This window comes from Hibiscus syriacus, unplaced genomic scaffold (genome assembly GCF_006381635.1).
Source record: "Hibiscus syriacus cultivar Baekdansim isolate YM2019G1 unplaced genomic scaffold, ASM638163v2 tig00116982_pilon, whole genome shotgun sequence".
In the NCBI taxonomy this organism is placed as follows: domain Eukaryota; kingdom Viridiplantae; phylum Streptophyta; class Magnoliopsida; order Malvales; family Malvaceae; genus Hibiscus; species Hibiscus syriacus.
Window position 1 is genome coordinate 1262697 of NW_024063505.1, and position 20903 is coordinate 1283599.

A 20903-nucleotide genomic window follows, 5' to 3' on the forward strand; every position below is an offset into this window, starting at 1 on the left:
TAAGTAGATCGGACATTATGTTTAGTGTTTGCTTATGTGCTAGATTTAAATCATGCCCTAAGGAATCACATCTACAAGCGAATCTTTAGATACTTTAAGGACACTCCTAGTTTAGGATTTTGGTATCCTAGAGACTCTAGCTTTAGCTTGCATGCCTTTTCATATGCGGATTATGGAGGATGCAAAATAGATAGGAAAAACACCCCCTGTACTTGACAATTCCTAGGAAATATGTTGATTTCTTGGTTTTCAAAGAAAAAAAATAGTGTTGCATTATCTACCACTGAAGCAGAATACATTTCAACCGGTAGTTGTTGCGTACAAGTTTTATAGATGAAACAACAACTTTTTGATTATGGAATTGAAGTAGGTACCATTCCTATCTAGTGTGACAATACTAGTGCTATTTGTCTCACTAAAAATCCCATCCAACACTCTAGAACTACGCACATTGAAATTAGACATCATTTCATTAGAGATCATGTCACAAAGTTAGATGTAGTTCTAGAATTTGTTGATACTTTGCATCAAATAACTGATATTTTTACAAAACCTTTAAATAAAGAAATATTTTGGACACTTAGGAGAGAATTAGGTTTAACCGACTTATCTTGACTTAGTGTTTAAAATGATTTTAGCACTTTTAATTAGAAAATGAAAAATGCTTATAGAATTAACATTTTTAAGTGCCTTCTATGCTAATCCTTAGGGTGAGTTTATGATCTTTAGTGAAAATTAATAATATGTTCAAATAAAATTTAAGGATATATTTGATTGATTGAACATAGTTAATTTTTGAAATATGAGTTGCCAATACCACTATAGCTAATTAATTTAGCATTATAAGTGTTTAAAAGCATATTTTTGACATTTTTGTGCACAAAGTATCGATACCTGTCACCCAGGTACTGATACCCCATTGCTAGGTATCGATACTGCTTCAACGTGTATCAATTCCCTCTTTCAATGTGTATCGATACCCCTCGATGGGTACCGATACCCTCTGTCGGGTTTAGGCTTTAAATCCCTAAAATCTTCATTTGGCCGAAAATCCCCAAAATTATCTCTTGCTCGTCGTTTACCTCTCATCTCTACATATTCAATACCTTGCTTCCTTTTTCAAGTCAGATTTCACTCATTTTTCAACTCCTAATCCTGCTACAATCATCAAATTAGTGCAAACAACAACAAAATCCACTGTTATATAGCGGCATTTTGAGAGTAAACACCACTAACTTTGAACATATAGCGACGTTTACATTCTAAACGCCACAAAATGGTAACTTTAGCAGCGTTTTTATATAAACGTCGTAATAGGGTTAATATATAGTGGTATTTTTCCAACAAACGCCACAATAGAGTAGTACTTTAGCGGGGTTTTTACATAAATGTCATAATAGGGTTCATCTATAGTGGCATTTTTCAACAAATGTCGCAATAGAATATTACTTTAGCGGCGTTTTTATAAAAATGCCGTAATAGATTCCATCTTTAGCGGTGTTTTTATACAAACGCCGTAATAGAGTTCATATATAGTGGCATTTTTTTTTCAATAAACGCAGCAACAAAATAGTACTTTAACGACGTTTTTATACAAATGCAACAATAGTTTGGTATGTTTGTAGCGTTTAGGTTTTAAAACGCCGTAAAATTTAAAAGTTTTATTTCCTCTTCAGCCCGAAAAGGAGATTTAAGCATAAGCGTGCATTCCCTTCCCATTTCTTTTTATTTCCCTTGTCGCATATATGTTACCAGAGTGCATTCCCTACCATCCCATTTCTTTTTATTTCCTCTTCTGCCCGAAAAGGAGATTTAAGCAACCCCACGACCACCGTAAATCGGCGTCGATGACGAGGTAACCTCCAAAGCTCTCCCATTTTAACACAAAATAACCCCTAAACCTAGAAGCTCATATGCAACATTTACTTCTAAAGGGTTTTTTTTTTTAAAAAGAAAATACCTTCAAATCTCAATGCTTTGGCTTCGGTCCAAGAGGAACGATAGTGGCTTCGACGAAATGTAGGTCATTTTTAGGTTCTCTCTATTTTCTCTCTGATTCATTTCCAGAACCGAATGCCCTTTTTCGAACTGATCTCCCTACTTAAATCTCTCTACTTAAAATTTTAAAATTTTAAGATCATTGTCTTGGATGTTCACTTATTTGTTTTATTTCTCTTTAAATTTAAAATTTTATGAGTTTGCTTCAAAATCTTCAAAGGTGATCTTGCTTCGATACCCGTTTCCCAGCTGTAAGCTTCTATCTTTTTCTTTTTTTTCCTTTTAATTTTCTCTGAATTTGTTTCCCCCTTTTTAATCAGATGTTAGTTTGAATTGGGTGTTTGATTTTTGGTTGATTTGATGGAAAATGAAATCTGGGTTTTTGATTATGTGCTTGTTTTTGTTGCTGTGATTCCAATTTATAAAGTAGTTTTCCTGACATGGGTCATCGTTAATTTTTTTATGTATTAGTCGACTATTTGTTCAATGTTTAGGATTTTTGGTTATTTAGTTTATGATTGCTTCAATTATATGGAATTTCGTGGACTGTGATGTTGGATTTGTGCTTTTCAAAGTTCTTTTAGGGAGGATTCTTTGTTTTTCGATATTCTATGAAAATCTCATGATGGTTTGATTTGTCAAAACCCAGTACTATTGAAATGAAACCCATCCACGACAGTGATCAGCTTGATCAGATCCTGGCAGATGCTTAACAGCTTTCCCAACCTGTTCTCATTGTCTGGTTTGTTTTATCTTCTTCTAACTCTTTCCTTGACTGGTTTTTTCCAAAGTGAAAAGGATGGGTTTTGTTTAATTGTTGATAGGATAGCTGCTTGGTGCCGAAAATGCATCTATTTGAAGCCAAAGTTGGAGAAATTGGCAGCTAAATTCCATACCAAGTATATATATTTCCCCTCTATTCATTTCATCAATATGTTTAAATTCTAATACAATATTTCTTTTACTTTCTTTGGCTTTAATAAAAAGTTACCCATTAATAGATTTGGCATGAATTTGGAAATTAAAAAAATATAAAGAAGTAAATGTGAGAAGGGGAAAAGATAGTGTAGATAGATGGATGGACCATGCTACATTTTTAAATTTCCAATCGGCTCCCATATGTACAAAAAAGATTTATATTCACCGCTCTAATCTTTGCTTGAGATATAAAAACAAAGGACATTAGATTCTAAGTTGCTTGATATTTGTTTTGTTTGGCTTTAATTTATTTTCCACTACCATTTGATATTTTCTTATTTTATGGTAATCGGATGTAATGAAGGTTTTTTCATTCAAAGGCAAATGCTAATTTACTATATTATTGAAAGCCTTGCAAAATGATTTTTTCTGAACATAGCTGCTTTCTGGTTTGCAGAATGTTATTGACTTTCAGTGAGCAAACAAAAGGTAAAAAATTCCCAAAGAATGCATCAGATCAGGAAATCTTGAGATTGTTATGTCAAAGTGCAACTTTCTTTCTAATATTAATGTAATTCTAATCATGTTTGCACTTAATGACTTATGATGCACATCTTATGGGTGAAATTTGAACTTGTTCTTTTGTTTGGTATTTTACATGTATAAAAGCTTTAGGTTCAAAAATTGCTCTAGACCTAAATGAGAAGTAATACTAGTAAATTTTATAAATGCCAATACATCTGAAATAGTCTTGCATTCTCAATTTTCATGTTGGCCTGTTCATACTTTGACATGATTCCAGAATAATATGTTCCTTTTTTTCAAGTTCATACTTCAACATAATTCCCGAATAAATATGTTCCTTTGATTGCTAATATGATATATTGCTTCAACTGAACTCCCATGCTGTGGTTTTTATTTCTTAGTGTGGAAAATTTATTCTTCGAATGGAACTCTAATTCATTGGGATTAATAATATAGATATGAAAAGGAACTTATCAACCCTATCCAGAATCTTCTCCATAGAGAGCTCGCTTGTGCTCTGCTCATCCAGGTAATACACGTTATTTTTATCATGCAATTGCCACCTTTTATTTCTTATGATGCTCATTGAACTAGGGCAATGCTTGAATTGGATTAGATTCTCAGAGCAAATGAAATCAACTTTGCAATCCTTGCTGCCTTGCCAGCGTTTGCCTAGTCTCTTGGTCTGATGGTCATACGAATTTATATTGCCACACTATTGTTTCAACCCTAGATTTCCTGCATATATATATATATATATATATGCCTTCTTAAGTACTGTTTAGATGGTTATTCAAATTTATAGTGTCGCTCTATCTTTTCAACCTTGGATCATGCTACATTTTTAAATTAACAAGCCTTGTGAATATCATAGTATCATATTATGTGTCTTTGGATCTTGTTTTTTGTTACCTTTATTGTTGTGTATTTTCTATGTATTGTGTATTGTTCTAACAAAAGCATCCAATCAAATTACAGAAAACATTGTGTATAGATCTACAATGTATTTGAATTTCTGTGGGACAATGTTAGTCGGGTTCCTGATTATGGTCATGGCCATTCTGAGGCTGCTGCTACTAATGATATTTTCCCATATCATTCTGCCAGAAAAGCTATCGGAGATGATGCCAATGAAAGTGATGAAGAATCTAATAGAAGCAGAATGGTAAGATGATTTCTTACTTCAGGATGCTTAAAGCTTTGGGGGCTCGAAGGAGTGCAAAGATATTCTTTAAAGCTATGAAAGTTTAGTTTGATAGAAGTTTCCTTTACTTGGTAGAACTATAAGTAGAATGTCTGCTCAATAAATTCCATTATTTATGTTTCTAGTATATGCAACACATATGTATACATTTGTATGTATTTTTGTTATATTAATGTTTTCCACCCTTTTAATTTCAAGTTACTTGTTTTTATTTAATTTCTGCAATATATTCTTTGATTTATAAAATTGATTATTACTGTTGGTGTAAAGAATGTCTTTAATGGTGTTTTATGCAACTCATGCAGCTACTCCTAATAGTGTCATTTGCGGCGTTTTTAGATGAAAATGCCACTAATAATGGGCTTATTTACAACGTTTTTAATAACAAATTCCACTAAATACACAGTTAATAACAACATTTATCTTTATAAACACCGCTAAATACACAGTCAATAGCGGTGTTTTCAAAGACAAATGCCGCAATACACAGTTAATAGCGGCGTTTTCAAAGATAAATGCCGCCAAATACAAAGTCAATAGCGGCGTTTTCAAAGACAAATGTCGCTAAATACAGAGTCAATCGCGGCGTTTTCAAAGATAAACGCCGCTGCTACTAATGATATTTTCCCATATCATTATACTAGAAAAGCTGTCGGAGATGATGCCAATGACAGTGATGAAGAATCTAAGAGAAGCAGAATGGTAAGATGATTTCTTACTTCAGGATGCTTAAAGCTTTGGGGGCTCGAAGGAGTGCAAAGATATTCTTTAAAGCTATGAAAGTTTAGTTTGATAGAAGTTTCCTTTACTTTGTAGAACTATAAGTAGAATGTCTGCTCAATAAATTCCATTATTTATGTTTCTAGTATATGCAACACATATGTATGTATTTTTGTTATATTAATGTTTTCCACCCTTTTAATTTCAAGTTACTTGTTTTTATTTAATTTATGCAATATATTCTTTGATTTATAAAATTGATTATTACTGTTGGTGTAAAGAATGTCTTTAATGGTGTTTTATGCAACTCATGCAGCTACTCCTAATAGTGTTATTTGCGGCGTTTTTAGATGAAAATGCCACTAATAATGGGCTTATTTACAACGTTTTTAATAACAAATGCCACTAAATACACAGTTAATAACGACATTTATCTTTATAAACACCGCTAAATACACAGTAAATAGCGGCGTTTTCAAAGACAAACGCCGCTAAATACATAGTTAATAGCGGCATTTTCAAAGATAAATGCCGCCAAATACAAAGTCAATAGCGGAGTTTTCAAAGACAAACGTCGCTAAATACAGAGTCAATCGCGGCGTTTTCAAAGATAAACGCCGCTAAACCTCAACACCTATTACGACATTTGTTCAACAAACGCTGTTATATATTGTTACCTATTACGGCATTTTTTGTTACCAAATGCCACGAACTTTAGCGGTGCTATTTTCAGCTGCGCTTTTTACGACATTTTTCATATCGCCGCATGTGTTTTTTGTGGCGCTTAAAAACGCCACTATAGCTAAAAAACGCCGCAAAAAGCCAGTTTTGTTGTAGTGAAACCACTATTTTATTGATTTTTGAACATATGACTAGTTTTAGTTAGTTCTAGTTTGAATTAGTGATCGGGCATTGCTTATATTATGATTTTACACTAGAATCTACAACAAATTTCATAAAAAACACAAGATTTTTTCATTTTTTTTAAATTTTCGAAATAAAAAAAGGTTTTGTTATTTTTAATTTAAATTGTTGTTTTTGATTTAATTATGTTGTTTTCAATGAAAACTATATATATATAATGATTTTTCAAACTTAGTTTTTCAAATAGTTTTCAAAATTGCCCATTAGGTTATTTTTAGAGAACCTTGAAATATTGAAGACTCATATTGAGTTTTGGGAATAATTGTTGCATACATGTGTTTTAAAATTGCATGTACTCTTATTCCGATTTCGTAAACCGTGTCTCATTCCAAACGACCTAGGACATATTCTAAACTTACCTCTAAACCCACCTCCAAACCCACCTACTAATCCTAATCCAAATGAACCCTAGATGATAATTCGAAACTCGTGTTTTAACGAACCTGGTCGTCGGGAAAATCTTTACACTAGGTTTGTTCGCCTCTTCGAGTCTTATAAAATTCGGAAAGAACATATCCCATCTCTTCAAGCCATGATAGATATGAAATTTAAATATCTTCCTACCCTCTAATCATGAAAATTTGATAAATTATTTCAACTTGAACTAGTTGTTTACCACCAACTTGTTCACATTTTCTACTCCAATGCAGTATACATCCAAAACGAGTCCCAAATCGCCACTGTATGTATTAGGTCTTATCTCTTAGGCCAATACATTCAAATTGACTCAGACTCCATCACTAACGCATTTGGTCTAGATAATAGCGGCTTAAATAATGAGCGAGAAATAGTGGGCACTCCTTATATAGCCAAGTTGAGTGCGAGTGTTCTAGATCATCACGAACGTTTTCTTCATCTGATATTCTCTTGGTGGTATAGACCATCTGGAGGCAAATACTCTACTCTTAGAGCATTCGACCTATATTGGATACATTATATCCAGAAAGATAAGAAAATAAACCTACCACAAATTATCTTTGCCGAACTAGTTGAAACCGTAAACAATGTCCTTTCTAAAAGCGTAGAAACTTTAGTTTACGGATGTATTCTGAGTAACATGTTTATCAAATCCAAACTTAAGGTAAAGCTTGATGTAGCCATCCCTCTTACCACCCAAATCAATCTCAAAACTTTGTAAAAATTGGGATGGAGTGGTGACAAGAATCAATGGGTTCGTTCAACTCAGAAAACTCCGGGTGCTAGCTCTTCACTAGCTGCTCCGGCTCCGGCTGATGATCCAGAGCTTGACGATCATCTACGAGATGTCGACGATCCCGTCAGCCTAGCCGACAATGAGCCAGCACAACAAGAGAGTTTGATGCCTCCATACTTTAGCTTATTCATGGAGACATTGGATTTGAGGTTTACATCATTAGAGTCCTACTTTACTGCTATGGGGACTCAATAGTTGGAGAATCAACGAGAAATTTGAGCTAACCGCGAAGAAATGGATAATCGATTTAATGCTATGGACGATTGATTCTCCGATGGATGATTAACCTCGACTTGCTAGTTTTCTTAGGTTGAAACTTGAACTCTTAATTGTTAAAACATTTTGAATGATTTGGATGGTTGTTTAAATATTTGTTTGGATTTTGGATATTTGTGTGTTTGGTTTGTTTGAATGATTATTAGTTTTGAACTTAAATTGATTTTTTTATGTTAGCTTATGCATCATCTACATCTTAGATCAATTATGACCAATTACCATTACACATTGTTTATGAATATTGATTATGGACTAATGGCAAATATTTTCTTGACTTTGATCTTAGTAGCTATATCTATATAAATTGGCTATTTTCTTTAAAAACTTGTTTAAATGTTTTAATAGAGTCTTTTAGATTTAACAAAAAGGGGGAGAATATAGTAAGGGGAGTGGGGGTAAATTTTTCAAAAATGTTTTTTTTTTCAAAAGAAAATCTTAAAATTTCTTGTTATATAAAAAAGGGGAAGATTATTGAAAACATTTTGATGTTTCGATATAACAAGTAAAGTGTTAATGAATTTTAAGATTTTATATTCAATTTCAAAAATAATGTTCGATCCAATTAATCGAATATCACATATATTACTCCAAGTTTTCAAATATCAATTTTACTCCTTACTTAAGTGAAAAATTGTGTTTCAATCTTAAAACATTTTTGAAATAATTTTTACAAAGTATTTCGAACCAAAATCGAGCCAAAAATGAGTTTTAAATAGGGAGGTACTGATACCCTCTTAAGAGGTATCGATACCCCTCATACTTCGAATGCAAAAAGGGTACGAATACCCCATAGGGTACCGATACCTCTATGCAAAGAGGTACCGATACGTATCCCAAAGATACCGATACCCCTTATGTTAATTTTGGCTCCGAGAAAAACAAAATAGCATATGGGTACCGATACCCCTGAGAGGTACCGATACCCTTGGTCTTATAACGGTTGAAATATTTAAATTTTACACAGGATGTATTGATATCCTTTGAAGGTGTACCGATACCCCTACGCTCCCAACAACTTTTTGAAGTAGAATTCACACTACAACAACTCTATTGACTTCACCAATGATCCCCAATGTTCATAATTGATCCAAGGTGTATTTAAACAAGTTCTAAATCCTTTGATCATTAAGAATTGAAAAAGAAACAATAGAGAAAGCATCAAACATCAAGTTTGTATAATTCAAGCCAAATTCCTTTCAATATTCATTTTGCTTTCAAGAACACACTTTTGTGCTCAATTATATTTATTCTTGAGTATTCTTTCTTCGTTCTAGAATTGTGCAAACATTCTACCTTGTGAGTTTTTCTGTAAGTTTGCAAAATTTTTACGTTTCTCTTTGGGAGAGAGTGTTCTAAAAAATTTGGGGTATAATTCTTGAGGGAGTTGTAAGGTTACTCTTTTTCCTCAAAAGAAAGACAAATTAGTGAATTTATGGAAAACCCTTAGTGTGGATAGCTAAGGTAGTAGACGTAGACTTTGGTTGAGAAAGTCGAACAACTCTGAATCGTTGTGCAAATATTTTCAATTTTCTGCAAAAGCTTCCACCGAAATTTTAATTGCCAATTCGCCCCCTCTTGGTCGATTCATACAATCGATTAACTCAAAAAGTTACATGTAGTATACATTTGTATGTGGTGGATAAGTTTTGTCGAGGCAAACTTTATTTGGTTCAACTGATGCTGCTTTAGAGGAAGGTTGTTGGCAGGTTGTGTTGATACAGGAAATGAAGAAGGCGGAATTTATTTGCCGAGACAGAGCAATTCTCCAGGGCTAGAGGAACACAATAAGAAGTCAGTGAGGAACATATTTTCTTGTCAAGGAAAGATTTATCTTGCAAGTCTGACGTGGCTCAACAAACTGCTAAAGTCACTTGCCCAGCTTATCCTCACGTGCAATCTTGCCCTCATTAAGGAAATTAACAACTACAAACTGCTATGTCATTTATAAAATGGGTATGTCAACGAGGGTATTTAGGGAATTTTTAAGGGCACTAAACCCTAGAAATTCCCATTATAAATACCTCATCATAGTTTTTCAAAAGGCGGTGCAATCAAAGAGAAAATATACCCTAGGCTTGGAGTAATCGGATGCAACACCATACTTTCCACCATTCCCACTCGACTATCCTTGGTACCATCCATAGTCGGGCTTTATCGGAGCAGCGGTTAGGCCCTCGAGAGAGGCCGGTCGCTGGAACAGGCGTGGTAGTGGTCAGAATGTCACGGCAGAGCTATTATTTTGGGAGTGTTTCTTCCTTTGTTCTTCATCTTCATAACTTGTTAAGGGTTATACTTAAAAGAATAATTTTTGGATGATATTCATCGCACCATGAACTATTTTACTTGGTATTGGTTATTGCTTTGTAGAACATTATCTGCTTGTTAATGATTATGCAATTTGTTTATGCTAAGTGTTGTTTTGTTTACTATTTAAATATTTTTCTTTGAAACTATAAGAGCTTTTGAGAGATTGTATGGTGCCTTGAAAAAACTTTCCTAGACTTTGTAAAAGGTTTCGAGAGATTGCCATTTTCTAGGAATAGATGTCTAATATCGAGAGAGTTAGGGTATATCTACGAACAAAGAAACTAATATAGGATGGTGAGGTTCTGATATGCCTTAGAGATAAGTAAAGGGTTTATTCGACTAAAGGGGTAAATACTTGAGTAAGATAGGCAAAGACTATAGTTTACGCTGAGGGGTATTTCCATAGCAACAGTTTGACAAACCAAGGGTTACAACTCACTCTGAGTAGTATTGTTGTAGTAACCGTCCTTGAATACTCTAGTAATCTTGTCGAGCAACCTAATCATAGCACACTAAATCTTTCTTAGTGTGGAATAACTTCTCGCCATAACAAAACCAACCTAAGTGCTTCGTAAGAAGTCTAATCGTGTGAGGTTTTTTTGAATATATTGAACTCAACATTTTTATTTTCTTCGACAACTTTTATTTGTTTACTTTTGCATAATTTTCTTGTCTCGACCAAACTTTTCTGCACACCATACTTTACAATATTCCTTGCCTCGACAATACTTTTCCATCTGTTTATACCATTTGTTCCCGTTTACTTTCCTTTTTGACAAGAACTGTAGGACTAGCTTGTGACACCTAGTTCTAGCTATAGAAAAACATAAAAAATTCCCACCAATCCCTGTGAAGACGATACTTAACTTACTACTTTATTACTTGCATCGATTGTGTACACTTGCACATAATTGCTTGCCTTAGCATATACATTTACAAGCAATCAAGTTTTTGATGCCGTTATCGGGGATTGACAACTGGAGGAATTTTGATAATTTCTACCATAACAATTTTTTTATTTTCTTGTCACATTTTCTTTATTTAGTTTAACTCGTTTTTTTTTTCTTATTTTCTTTTGAAGGTTTTTGTCGTTGCATGACCAGGAGATCTGTTGACAAACCATTAATACCATTCGACCCTAAGATCGAATAGTCATTCAGAAAAAGGCAATGTACTTAGTGTGCCATAGACTATATGAATCAACTGAAATATCAAGCTGATAATAATATGGAATACTAGGCAGATCCCGATGTCGCAATAAATAATATTCCCCAAAATGCTGTAAGACCACGAGCTATACGATATCACTTAAATCCTATTCTCGATGATCTCAACCCCAGAATCGTGGTACCAGAAATACATACATATTATCTCGAACTCAAGTTGGTGATGTTCAACATGCTCAATTCTATCAGTTAGTTTGGTGGCTTGCCTAATGAAGATGCTAGACATCATGTGCATATTTTCCTTGAAGTGTGTGACTCGTTTAGACAACAAGGTGTGCATGAGGACGTATTGAAACTAAAATTATTCCCATACTCTTTACGTGACCGAGCAAGAGCGTGGTTGAGTGGAGTCCAATCCGGCTCAATGGAATCTTAGGCTGACTTATGCAAAAATTTCCTACTTAAATACAACTCGCCTAATATGAACACCCAGCTCCGTAATGACATTGCAAGTTTTTGCCAAATCGATGATGAATCTATTTATGAGTGATGAGACAAATACAAAAGTTTGTTTCGCAAGTTCACTAACCATGGATTCCGCGACTGGACTCAAGTCGTCATGTTTTATAATGGTGTACTTACACCTACTCACATGATGTTGGATGCGTCGGTAAATGACACTTTACCCAATAAATCGCACGATGAAGCCTTTGATATCCTCGATTGGATAGCCAATAGACTATAAATTCCTGTATACAAGGCTTAGAACTGACAGGAAAATATCTGGGGCGTATGAACTTGATGGTAAGGATTCAGTTTATGTCCAACCTTTTCTGCCATAACTAACATGCTAAAAAATTTACAGCGTTCCAGTGAGGCAAAAGAAGTCAAGGCAACTAACTTAGCATCCATTTTCTGCCATGGAAACCATCATGAGAGTGAATACCCAGAAAACCATGAGTGCATAAGTTTCGTGGGCAACTTCAACAGAAGCTACAACAACCCCTACTCTAATACATACAATCCTGGATGGTGACAACATCCAAATTTTTTGTGGGGTAATCAAGGGAGCAACAATAACAATTATGCATGCAATTTTAACAGGCCACATTAAAATATATTTCTGAACACTCAAGTTCGCAACATCAACAGATGCCCAGACAAGGTAACAATAAAAGTAATACATCTTCATCAAATTCTAACTCCCTTAAAGCTTCACTGTAGGAATTTATGACCTCGACAAAAGATTTAATGGATTTAAGAAAAAACTTGATACACCAATACTCATTGACAATCAAGAATCAATGTGCTTTATTACAAAGCAAAACAACTCTATTACAAAGCCATAGTTCATCATTAAGAGCGTTAGAGAATCAAGTGGGCTAAATAGCCATAGCAGTACATTCTCGGTCGCAAGGAACCCTTCCTAGTGATACTCAGGTCACTAAGCCTCATCGGAAGGAGCAATGTAGTGCGCTTACACTTAGGAGTGGTACCCTAAGTAATTTTGATGATAAGTTTGGGGGAGAGAAGCAATAAATTTCTCACCAAGACACTATATATCAAGAATCTGAAGGTCAAGGAGAAATTCTTGAACAAGAAGAACTGCCTAAGGAGAAGAAAAAGGACGCGACTTTAAAAAGTCATCACATTGATGGTGAGAAGTTATTTACCAAGGCAAAAGGTTCATCACCACATGCAGGAGATGAAGCTAGACCTCCACCACCCTTCCCTCAGTAGTTGAAGAAACATAATGAGGAGATCCAGTTCAAAAGTTTGTTGATGTCCTTGACCAGTTGCATATCAATGTTCCATTAAATGAAGCAATTGAGAAAACGCATTCCTATGCCAAATTGTTGAAGGAAATTGTCACAAAAAAGAGAAAGGTAGAAAGAGTAGAAATTATTGCCACAGTGACAAAATATTGTTCGGCAATGAGTAAACTTCTGCCGAAGCAAAATGATTCTGGCAGCATTGTTATACCATGTTCCATCGGTGATAAATGTGTGGGAAGAGCTCTCCATAACTTGGGGTCAAGTGTAAATCTGATGCCCAAGTCCATATTTTTTAAGCTTGGAATGGGTAACGCTCGACCAACCACCGTGATTTTACAATTAGCTGATCGATCACACGTTCATCTCGATGACATGATTAAAGATATGATTGTTAAAGTGGACAAGCTTGTCTTTCCAACATATTTCCTCATTTTATATCGTGAGGCCGATGAGAATGCACCAATTATTCTTGGACTCCCCTTCTTAGCTACTGAGTGTATTCTAATAGATTGTGAGAAGGGAGAGTTCACGATGAGGGTGTCTGATCAAAGGGTCACGATCAATGTCTTCAACACTCTCAAATTTGTTGATGATTCTGCAGAATGCCATTACATTGAAGACGTTGATTTAATGGAGGAAGTTGGAATGGAAAAGTCTGGCCAAGGTGAATTTTTACATATTGATGAGTATGACAATCTGTGCCAAGACAAAATTTTTCAGAAGAAATAGTGTAAAAAGTTTTGCCACAATAATTTTTGCCCAGGCGAAACTTATCTGAACAAGGCATACAAAGATATTTACCCGACAAAGTTTTTGACTGAAGCAGATGAAAGACATACTGAAGATAGAGCAAATGTGGAATATGAGGAGAATTCATTGGAGGAGGATCAGTCTAGTTTACTTCAAGCTAGACCAGGTATGAGATTGAACCCCTTGATTTCAATGAATTTGTTCCTCCAAAACCTTCGCTACAGCATGTACCTACTTTAGAACTTAAACTGTTGTAATCACATTTGAAATATACATATCTAGGTAGTGATAATGCTTTAGCAGTTATAATTTCTACTAGTCTAACCCCCAAACAAGAAGGTAGCTTGTTGAATGTTTTATCAAACACAAAAAAGCTTTAGGTTGGACTATGGCATACTTAAAGGGAATCAACACTGCAATATGCATGAACAAGATCCATCTAGTCAATTTCCATAGCAACTCAATAGAACCACAAATGAGACTTAATCTAATAATAAAAAAAGTGGTGATGAAGGAAATCATCAAATGGCTCGATGATGGGGTGGTCTATCCAATATCTGATAGCTCTTAGGTCAGTCCAGTTCAATGCGTACCGAGGAAAGGTGAAGCAGCAATTGTAAAAAATGAAAATGATGAGCTTTTGCCTGCAAGAATAGTCACGGGCTGGCGAATTTGCGTGGATTACAGAAAGCTCAACAAGACAACAAAGAAATACCACTTCCCCCTTCCTTTCATCGATCAAATGCTTGATCGGTTAGCAGACAAGGCATTTTACTGCTTCCTTGACGAATATTCTAGGTATAATCAGATCACCATAGCACTATAATATCAAGAGAATACCACCTTCACATTCCCATATGACACCTATGCCTTTAAAAGAATGTCGTTCGGACAATGTAATGCTCCGAAAACTTTTTAGAGGTGTATGATGGCCATTTTCTCATATATGGTGGAGGACTTCATAGAAATATTTATGGATGACTTTTTCGTCTTGGACGATGACTTTCACCGATGTCTCGACAATTTATCTAAAGTATTAAAGCGATGTAGGGAGTCCAACCTTGTGTTAAATGGAGAAATATTAGTTTATGGTGACAGAAGGAATTATGTCGGGACACAAAATTTCTCGCCAAGGCATCGAGGTTGAAAGCCAAGGTGGACGTGATTAAGAAATGCTCCCCACCTACCACTATGAAAGGCATAAAAAGTTTCCTATGGCATTCAATATTCTACAGACAGTTCAATAAAGATTTTCCAAATATTTCAAAGCCTTTGCGCCTTTTGCTTCAACAAAATCAACCGTTCGTGTTCAATGAAGATTGCCTTAGTACATTCAATGATCAAAAGAAAAGGCTTACCTCGACACCAATTGTAGTTCCACCTGACTGGTATGCCCCTTATAAGTTGATGTGTGATGCAGTGACTATATGGTAGGGGTAGTGCTAGGGCAAACAAAAGGTAAAATCTTCATGTCATCTATTATGCTAGTCGTACCCTTAATGATGCTCAACTCAATTATACCACTACTGAAAAAGAATTGCTTGTCGTGGTGTTCACTTTTGATAAGTTTGGGCCATATCTTATAGGGACTAAGGTCATAGTACATACTGATCACTCTGCTATTAAGTACTTAGTTAATAAAAAAGATACAAATCCTAGGCTTATTAAATGGATATTATTGCTATAAGAATTCAATTTAGAAGGATATGAAGGGTACTGAAAACCAAGTAGCGGATCACTTGTCTAGGCTAGAGAAAAAAATATTTGTCATGACATGAAGGATATTTAAGAGGATTTCCCTGACCATAAAATTTATTTGTCGGTAGTGCGTGGTATGCTGACATAGTTAGTTTTCTTGTTAGTGGTATTATGCCTTCAGATTTATCTAGGCAGAGCATAAAATTTAGACATGGTGTACGTCACTATTCCTGGGATGAACTATTGCTATTCAAGCAGTGTGGAGACCAAATTATCGACGGTGTGTCCCCGAAGAAGAACACAAGAAGATCATATTTCATTGCCATACATCCCAGTGTGGATGGCACTTTGGTGGGATGAGGACTGTTGTAAAGGTCCTTCAATCCGGCTTCTACTGGCCCACCTTATTCAAAGATGCACACAACTTCTACAAGTCATGTGATCATTGCCAGCACATTGGGAATATATTGAAGAGAAAAGAGATGCCATGGAAAAACATTTTGGAAGTTGAACTCTTCGATGTGTGGGGGATCGACTTTGTGGAACCCTTCCCATCATCCTTTGGTGATCTGTACATACTCTTGGCAGTAGACTATGTTTCCAAATGGGTTGAAGTTGTGGCAACACCTAGCAATGACTCCAAGATCATGTTGAAATTCTTGTACAAAAACATATTCATTGGAGCTCCACGAGCAATTATGAGTGATGAAGTTACTCACTTCGACAATAAATTAATTGCCAAGGCGTTGATGAGATACATGGTACGCCATAGAATTGCCACGGCATATTATCAATTGACTGATGGGCAAGATGAGGCCTCCAATCATGAGATCAAATAGATTTTTGAGAATGTGGTTAACCCGAGGTGCAAAGATTAGTCACCGAAGCTCGATGAGGCACTGTGGGCCCACCGCACAACATTCAAAACTCCCCTTGAAATGTTACCATTCAAGTTATTATATGGAAAGGCATGCCATTTTACATCCCAGTGTGGATGGCACTTTGGTGGGATGAGGACTGTTGAAAGGTCCTTCAATCCGGCTTCTACTGGCCCACCTTATTCAAAGATGCACACAACTTCTACAAGTCATGTGATCATTGCCAGCACATTGGGAATATATTGAAGAGAAAAAAGATGCCATGGAAAAACATTTTGGAAGTTGAACTCTTCGATGTGTGGGGATCGACTTTGTGGAACCCTCCCATCATCCTTTGGTGATCTGTACATACTCTTGGCAGTAGACTATGTTTCCAAATGGGTTGAAGTTTTGGCCACACTAGCAATGACTCCAAGATCATGTTGAAATTCTTGTACAAAACATATTCATTGGAGCTCCATGAGCAATTATGAGTGATGAAGTTACTCACTTCGACAATAAATAATTGCCAAGGCATTGAAGAGATACATGGTACGCCATAGAATTGCCACGGCATATTACTATTGACTGATGGGCAAGATGAGGCCTCCAATCGTGAGATCAAATAGATTTTTGAGAATGTGGTCAACCTGAGTGCAAAGATTAGTCACCGAAGCTCGTGAGGCACTGTGGGCCCACCGCACAACATTCAAACTCCCCTTGAAATGTCACCATTCAAGTTATTATATGGAAGGCATGCCATTTGCCTGTGGTTGTTGCCTAGGCAACAATAATTGTGCTCTGTACATAAATATTTATTTTAATTTATTTGCATCAATTGTTTATTTCTATTTTAATCTCTTGTTTTGCCTCTTTTAGCAGTTAGGGTTCACGTGGAAGCATAAAGTTCACACTCACACATGGAAAAAAAATTAAACCCCAAAATATTGGTTTTTACGGAACTTTTGATAAGGAAATAACTATCTTTCCCATTATTTTATTAATTTTTGTCAACTCAAATATCTTCCCATTTAATACCATATCTCATTTCCCTGGGCATTTTACCATTTTACCCTCAAGAAATCGCCCACTACCCATCTTTTTTCCTCCAAAACCACATACTTATCTTTTCCTTTCATCGTTATTTTTTACTTTCTTCTCCATCTTTTCTTTTTTCTTGAGTTTTCTATCCCTTAAAACCCTTCATAGTTACCATAAAAATCACTTGTCTTTTTTATTAAAATATGTTGTTCATGGATCGATCGAAGAAGAATATTGGTGCCTATACATCCTCCGTCGTGGCTACATGCTTCGAGTGATTCCAAACCACTGAGGCCGAGGAAAAGTTCAAGGCCTTGCAGAAACGACAAGTTTACTTGGAGGATAACTTTTTCTTCCCTGAAGCTGGCAAAGAACCGTTTGGGCTGGAAGTAATGGACATCGTCCAGAAGCACAAGTGGGAGAAATTCGCCCAATACCCAAAGGCGGTGGCGCCAGCCATGGTCTGAGAGTTTATGCCCACCTAGGCGTCCCATCTCAACACTGTGTACATTAGAGGAAATCCATCTGGTTCATTCCTTCGGCCTTAAACCGATACTTTAAACTTGGCAAGGTAGAGGATCAACATAAAAAAGTTCTTACCGAGGAAGATTCAGAGACATACGATGGTGTGCTGGAGGATTTTTGTTTTGGCTGGGCAAAGTTGAAGGGAATGTGCCCAAATCGAAGAAGAATATTGGTGCCTATACATCCTCCGTGGCTACACGCTTCGAGTGATTCCAAACCATATGGCCGAGGAAGTTCAAGGCCTTGCAGAAACGACAAGTTTACTTGGAGGATAACTTTTTCTTCCCTGAAGCAAAGAACCGTTTGGGCTGGAAGTAATGGACATCGTCCAGAAGCACAAGTGGGAGAAATTCCCAATACCCAAAGGCGGTGGCGCCAGCCATGGTCTGAGAGTTTTATGCCCACCTAGGCGTCCCATCTCAACACACTGTGTACATTAGAGGGAAATCCATCTGGTTCATTCCTTCGGCCTTAAACCGATACTTTAAACTTGGCAAGGTAGAGGATCAACATAAAAAAGTTCTTGCCGAGGAAGATTCAGAGACATACGATGGTGTGCTGGAGGATTTTTGTTTCGGCTGGGCAAAGTTTGAAGGGAATGTGCCCAACCGAAAGCGTGTGGATCGCCGAGCCCTTAAGCCAGTAACCAAACTATGGAACCACTTTTAGAAAGGCAAGCTGATGCCTACCTCGCACAACACGACAATATTGGTGATACGCTTAATGCTAATCCACTAAATCATCTACGGGCGCGTGATTGTTGTGCGAGAGATAATTTTTAAGCAGATCCATGAGTGTGCAAAGAGGACCTGAGGTAATCTACTTTTTCCCAACTTAATCACCACTTTGTACAGGAAGAAAATATCCCTGAGGAGCCTTTCGAAGACTTTATCAAGTCAAAGGAAGGTATCACCAAAAAGAAGGTGCCCGAACTTATGAGTTTTGATGACATAGCTCCACACGAGGGCTTGGAGCGAGGAGCAAAATCAGTTGCCACGACAAGAATGTTAGCCATGGTTACATCCACTCGAGAGACAAGGGAACGACTGGAACATTTAGAGGGACACATGGAGACCTTCTTCAAGTATGCCAAGGCGCGAGATGCCCAAATGAATGTTTTCTTCAAGGAACTGCTTCCAGTTACCAATGAAGACCTTCACTTTTTCCCGATGAAATCTTGCACCAATCGGTCCCTACAGGCGACAATACATTTTTACCTCACACACATGTTCTACCCGAGTCCTCGTGGATGCTACTCCTCTTACCACACATGTCTCCCTATCCATGAAGAAGGCCACGGTGAAACAAAATATCTCAACTCATCCTCATCTTCCTAGGACACTGAGAAATCCCACCGAAATTCTTTTATGATGATGATTTGTCCCCAACCACAGATTTTTCTATCCTAGTCCCTGACCAGCCTCCTAAAGAAGCATCTGAACAACTGGATCTGAATACTAAACCTATTGATCCTGAAGTAAGCAACCACACGACGTCTCTGTTGAACCCTTGCACAATGAGAAGATGCCATCACCAGCGAGTATCGCAAGGACAAGGCATCACCTTAAGCGCATAGCTAGACGTATCACTATGTCATCTTCAACTGAGATTCTTTCAGACGACACTGGATCTGAAAGCCCCTCCTCTGAAATGACGCAGAACCCGTTCAGCCAAGCCTCTCCACCACAATAAGGTACCATTCTTCCATTTGTATTTTTATCCACACGTTAGAGAAATTTTCCTTGCATTTATATTCATGTATTGAAAGACAATGCATCCCTCAAGTTTGGGGGAGGTGAATTACTCCATACTTAGGTTAATTGCATTTGATAATAATTGGTTGAAATATTTTTTGTCATGGCATGAGTTTCATTAGGATAGTTATTGGAATAAGTTGAGGATGCCCGATGATAAAAGAAAATTTTATTCCTAGGCCAAAATTATTTCACATGAATGTTGAAGGATAGAGCCTACCCTAGGACTTGATGTTTTGTGATCTTGTAACATGATTGAATGTTTTCTCTGCTTAAGGTGCTTAAATCTTTTTGGGAAAACTTTTTGTGCGTCGTGGCATTAAATGATTGAAAAGATTGTGTTGAACTCCTAAATGTTTTGAATTGTGTTGAATTGAAAATAAATGTCTCGACATAACTGTAGAGGGACACTACTCTATGTTGGCATAACCTGGAAACCTTCTTAAATAAATAGTTGCCTTAGCATATAAGTGAATGAAAGTAGTCACAGGATGACTCTACCTGACTAGATTGGGGGTGGAAGATAGCTTCCATTCACCTAGAGTATAGGATGGGTAGGCGTGATAAGCTGACTACCTTGGGTAGTATGCTAAAAAAAGAAAAAAAAATGACAACACAAAGTATGAATAAATAGGAGTGAAACTATTCTTAGTGAATTTGATCCCTTGGCAAAACAAAAAAAACTTACTTAAGAGTTTTCTAAATAGGTTAAAGCATAGAATAGATACAATCACGCACACACACTGACAAAGTCTTGACCTAGGGAAAAGTGCTTAGCTTCTTCTACATTCTAGATGTTGAGGCTAAAATTTTTGCTGAGGGCTGAAATTTTAAACCACATGATTGTCTTATTTTTTTTGCCGTGACACTTAATGTTTTTACCGTTTGTTATCCATTGCTTGAGGACAAACAATAACTTAAGTTTGGGGTGTGATAACTTCGTAAAAGACCATATTATGGGTCTTTTTACTTAGGTTATTGTTTTCCTAAAAGCCATTTATCATAGCATTTTAGTTGCATGTAGTATACATTTGCATGTGGTGGATAAGTTTTACCGAGGAAAACTTTACTTGGTTGAATTGATGCTGTAGAGGAAGGTTGTTGACCGGTTGTGTTGATGCACGAAATGATGAATGAGGAATTTTTTTACGAGATAGAGCAATTCTCCAGGGCTAGAGGAACACAAGAAGACAGTAAGGAACATATTTATCTTGAAAGTCTGACGTGGCTCAACAGAACTGCTAACGTCACT

At 36.4% G+C, this 20903-nt stretch overlaps 1 long non-coding RNA gene across 1 annotated transcript; it reads left to right on the forward strand.

Moving 5' to 3' along the window:
• The first annotated feature begins 2821 nt into the window (after positions 1 to 2821).
• LOC120192874 lies at positions 2822 to 19825 on the forward strand. Its single transcript, XR_005522809.1, has 3 exons — positions 2822 to 2897; positions 9468 to 9473; positions 19815 to 19825. It is a non-coding gene; the product is annotated as an uncharacterized LOC120192874 (long non-coding RNA).
• Positions 19826 to 20903: the final 1078 nt, after the last annotated feature.